This window comes from Cebus imitator, unplaced genomic scaffold (assembly GCF_001604975.1).
Source record: "Cebus imitator isolate Cc_AM_T3 unplaced genomic scaffold, Cebus_imitator-1.0 Scaffold185, whole genome shotgun sequence".
Lineage (NCBI taxonomy): Eukaryota > Metazoa > Chordata > Mammalia > Primates > Cebidae > Cebus > Cebus imitator.
The window spans coordinates 1,109,733-1,115,159 of record NW_016107500.1 but is presented as its reverse complement, the minus strand read 5'-3'; the positions used below and the strand labels follow the sequence as shown (position 1 = coordinate 1,115,159).

General features: G+C 50.1%; 1 pseudogene; it reads right to left on the bottom strand.

The window, feature by feature from the left end:
- Positions 1-4,391: 4,391 nt before the first annotated feature.
- LOC108316257 overlaps positions 4,392-5,427 on the bottom strand; it is an 18,591-nt pseudogene continuing 17,555 nt past the window's right edge.

Below are 5,427 nucleotides of genomic sequence, written 5' to 3'. Positions count from 1 at the left end.
AAAAAAAAAAAAAAAAAAAAAAATCTTACAATCCACTGAGTTAACTGCATGCAGCCATGCCCTAAGACAGACAACTTAAAAACTAGAAAACGTTGTTTTTTCCATGACTGTAGCCGAAATCTTAGGGAGATGTACTTTCCCTGAAAACTTCATTTTAACAAGCGTCATGTGTTCATGACACCTCAAACACTCTAGATCGTGATGCACTATGAGGATTTGCATTCGGGGGCGGATTTGTTTTTATAGACCCGAAAATGTTGGGTCTGTGGGGCGTTTTGAATGTTATAATCTTCTCTTACGCAGTGAGAGTGGTCAGTGTAGACAGGGGGTTGAGTAAGAAGGATCCTGGAATGGACTTGTGGTTGATGAGGACTCTAGGAGTGGAAAGAGACAGTCAGGGCCAGGTGGCTGAGCCAGACAGGACTGGGTTCCTCAGGTCCTTCGAGAAAGGACTCCCAGTGCAGTCACCTTTGAATGCACTGGGCGAGCCACGGAAGGCGGGTTTGTTTATTACAGGAGCTCTGAGACCCTCTTGCTGGGAACTGCGGTACTAAGAATCTCCTGGCAAGCAGGAATGCTGGAGTAGATATTGTGGGAGGCATTTGCCAAACTCAGGTGGCAACAGTGAACGTCAGAGAAGGAGACAGTGTTTACCCTTGGGGAACCGGTGCCAGCCAGCAGCTGCGGGTCTCCCTGCAGGAGGGACGGCTGAGCCACCTATGGTCTGACCCCAGTGCCCACTGGGTGGGAAGGGATAGCAGCAGGTTCTGGACAAGCAGAGCCTCCGGGGCTTCTATGGAAACTGTCTGGATGCTTTGACTGGGAACCATATCATACCTTTTCTTGAAAGGTAAATGGAGTCAGGCCATCCAAATAAGCTTGCCCCCAAAAGCCAGCCCCTCTTTCTAGGGTTCCAGAGGCACACAGACTCCTTTTGCATTCAGCGGCTTCCAAGTTGATATCACAAGCACAGGAGCCACAGCCAAGCTAAGCACAAGTCCCACAGCAGCGGGGAGACCCGTGCCTGGAACGGGATACAGTGAGAGTGCCTGCTAATGGGCTCAACGTCCCGGACTGCATGAACAGCCAGAAGCGGAGGGGCTGTAAGAGACGGCTGAGCATCCCCCAGCCTGAGAATGAGGGCCTCAGCATCCTTCCCTCCTCAGAGAGCCCAGCGGTGTCACCCTCGGCCTGCTGGGCCGGGACCTGCTACACCCTCTCCCCAGGCCCCTTGGGGCTACACTTGTTCCCCACTCACCTGGACCCAGGAACTATCAGTTCTGTTCCTGGCAGCACTGCTAAGCCTTGCCACTTCCCTGCTGTGCCAATGCCCATCATATTCCTACAACTCTCTTCCCACTTAGGGATTTGCTAGAAAAATAAATGTGGACACCTGGCCAGGGGCTGCCTGATGAACAGCTGCAGCTGGCGTTGCTGGCTGGCGCCCACCCCGTCTCTCCATCTGGGGAGGCTGCTCTGTTCTCTGTCCCCTTTCCCCTGCACCTCCCACCCCACCGCCCACTCCCCTGCTCCTCCTGGCTCCTTTCTTGCCGGCTAGTCGTAACTGACTACCATCCGACGTTGTAACTTATGCTCCTGGGGGATCTCACTCACTGTGTGTCTCTACCTATTACTTCAGTGTAATCTCTACCCCAGTCCTGTTCCTTAATTCCCAGGTCGCCATTTCTAGTAGCCAGAGTGTTCTCTGACCCAAACCAAGCCCACTGCATTCCCTGATGTCCTTCTCTCCCCACCTCCAGCTCTGTCAGTGCAGTACTCATGCAAAAAACGTGAGTGGCATCTCAACCTCTCTCTTTTCCTCACACCTCCTGCACCAATTACTCATCAATACCTGTGTCTTGTGCCACCAGGATGGACCAACCAACAGCCTTAATCTCCCTTCCTTAAGTGTGTTAGGATTTGGTTCAGCTACCTATAACAAAAACCTCCAAACCATTGAAATTAAAACATAAGGTTATATTATTATCTCACATAAAATAACCTCAGATGGTTAGTCTCTGGAAGAAGTCCTGACTTAGTCTCTGACATTAAAGGTCTGCAGCCTCCACACCAGAGGTTTATCTGGGAGACCGGTATAGTGACTCCATGGATACCTGGGCCCAAGCTACTTCTATCTAGCTCCTTCCTGTTCCCAGTATGGTGCCTCATTGTCCCAAGGCGCTGCTGAAGCTCCAGGCATCACATCCACATTCCAGACAACAGGTAAGGGGATGGGAAGATGAAGGTTATGCTCCCTGTCTTTTAAAGATAGTTCCCAGACACCTCACACAACATTTCAGCTTACATCTTATTGGCCAAAAGCTGACTCCAAAAGAGGTAGAAACATTTTTCATTTATTTATGCCTCAAACAAAACTGGGGTCTATTACTGTGGAAGAATAGACAGAGGAAAGCAACCAGCCATTGTGGTCACGCCACAGCATTTTCTCCAACTGAGCACCAAGATGAAGTACAGCCATCCCTCAGTATCCATGGGGAATTGGTTCCAGAACCACCCTCAACCCCTGCAGATACCAAAATCCAAGGATGCTCAGGTGTCATAGAAAATGGCACAGGCTGAGGGCAGTGCCTCACACTGTAATCCCAGCACTTTGGGAGGCCAAGGTGGGAGGATCGCTTGAGCTCAGGAGTGTGAGACCAGCCTGGGCAACGTGCCAAAACCCCATCTCTCCTAACAATACAAAAATCAGCCAGCTGTGGTGGCACGTGTCTGTGGTCCCGGTTACTTGGAGGGCTGAGATGGGAAGATAGTTTGAGCCCAGAGGCAGAGGTTGCAGTGAGCCGAGATCACACTGTTGCCCTCCAGCCTCAGTGACAGAGCAAGAGCCTGACTCAAAAATAAAATGTCAGAGTACTTGATAGAACCTATGCACACCCTCCCTCATACTTTAAATCATCCCTAGATTACTTATAATATCTAAAACAATGTAAATAGTTGTATGGGATTTTTTTTTCCTTTTCTTACATTAAATACATCAGTAAATCCACAGTCGCATTCTGTTAGTACGATTGCTACGTTGGGAGAGGAAGAAAGGCAAATGCTTTCTTAGAAGCAAAACAAACAAGAAATTGCAAACCCCTCCCCCTTAAAAAAAAAGTGACCAGAAGAAAAAAAATGAGCCAGGAAATTTTAAAAACTAGGATCCCCAAGCCCAGCAGAGCTCAAAGGGAGGCAGAGAGCTGGTAGGAAGCAGAGGGAAGGCAGCCGATAGGCCGGGAAGCTAAGGCCGAATCCTGTTTCTATGGGGGTGGGTGAGGGAGAGGCCTGGGGAAGAGCTTTCCCAGCCCCAAGAGGAAGCTGACAGTGGAGACTGGACTTGAGTAGCCGCCACTGGTATTTTTAGCTATAACCTCTCCAAAAACCGCTTATTAACCTCAGTTTCCATTGAATTAAAAAGAAGGTGGGAGGGCAGGTAAATCCTTCAAGACTCCCATAAAACATGGACCCCAACTGAACTACCATCAGTTAAAGTTCAAACTGCGGGGGTATAGGGTGGCTGGGGCTGAGGCCATCTAAAGGCCAGAGGGAAAACATACATATAAAGCAGAGGATGAGTGACAGAAACTGGTCCCTCCTCCAACTGGATCACAGCAGAGCCAACGATGCAGGCAACCAGTGAAGATTCTTTGGAGGACTCTGTGGTCCCCCACGATAGGGAAAATGCTACTTAAGAGGCTGTGCGAGGGGAACTGGGCTTTGTAAGAGTCCCAGAGCCACAGATGACACTCCACCTCCACCTCCGCCCAGTTAGCTAACAAGACACCTCCCGCCTGTTACCTGAGAGCTTGCCTCCCCATTCTCACCTCTCAAATACGAGAAACTCCGACCAAATAAAAACAAAAAGGAAATGTTTCCTTACTCCCTCCTGCTCTGAGCTTTATTCTCCCCCAGGGCCCTTAATGTAAATGAACTGCAAACCTCCTTCCTCAGCTCCTGGGTTCATCACCTTCTGCATCCTGGGGAGAGGAGAAAGGAGAATGAAGATCAGAGATTGACCAAAACAGAAGGGGGAGGGAACGGATGGTAGACAGAAGTGTCTTCTGAAAACATGGGGAGGATCACTAGGGAGGAGGAGGAAAGATAAGTAAGTCGCTGTCATGTCCCCATAATACAAAGTGAAGAAAGTTTGTTTTAGAAAGTAAGTCCTGGGGGAAGTTGACCTCCAAGCCCCGGAGTAGGTGCAGGAGGCCAGTGGCAGAGCTGCCCAGCGTTGGTTGCTGAAGCGTTAAAAAGTGCCATGAGGGAATCTTAAGGAGGCAGCCCCTGGGAGCCAGGGCTCCGTGTGCGGGCACCGTAGGGGCTGTGTGCTGAACCTCGGGAGGGAGGTTATGTCTCAGCTGTCGTGCTAGCTCCACCCCTCAGTTGCTACGTCACTGACTCCTGCTCTGCTGGGACTGTTCATGGAGATCCACACCCCAGCTTCAGCCTGCTGTGCCTCCCAGATTCTGGGGTTCACTCTTTGGCAACTTTTCAGCTATTGCAAGGAGGGAATGGTTCTGGTCCATGGCTATCTTGGCTGAAGTCTCCATAAACAATAGCTGTTCTCATCTGCGTATACCTGGGCCTCTTCATACTCCACCATACGCTTGTTGGCCAGTCAGCTTTGTTCCCCGCCATGGCAATCATGAGGCCAGGACTGGCCCGGCACTGTAGTTTCTTCACCCATGTGTTCACTCAGGCAAAGGTTTTCTGATTAGTAATGTCATAAACCACCATTGCAGTTTGGGCGCCGCTGTGGCACGTGGGGGCTAAGCTGTGGCATCGCTTCTGCCCAGCTATGTCCCAGATCTCAAATTTGGCTGTTGTGTCATCTAGACAAAGGGACTGTGTGAGGAAGGCCTCCCCGATGGTGCTCACGGAACCGCCCTTTGAGAAAACATAATACCAGGCTTGACTTTCCCACTGCAGATTCTCCCAGCAGGACAAATTTGAACTGGCATATTTGCAGGCCCCATTGGGCCTGGGTGTAATTCTGCTGAGTTGTGGCCAGATTATCAGAGTGGGAAAAGGTGGAGCGAGGGAGATGCCATAAAGGGGAGAGGGGGAAGGGGAGGGGATTTCCAGACTTCAGCAGTCCTGGGACTCCGTCTCCCCTGTCGACCCCAAGCCTGTGTCGCATCTGTATTGGGTTTTTCAATTTGTATTATGTTTTATTGTTGCATTGCTTTTTATTGTTTGGGAGTTTTTTCTGAATACTTTCTATCCATAGTTGGCTGAAACTGCAGATACAGAACACGCAGTTTTGCCTTTCAGCTGAGGGAATCAGGCCTGCTCAGAATATCCTAGGCAATCTCCATCTTGAGCATCAAGAGCAGCTCCATCTTGAATAGGGGCTGGGTAAAATAAGGCTGAGATCTGCTGGGCTGCATTCCCAGGAGGTTAGGGATTCTAGTCACAGGATGAGAT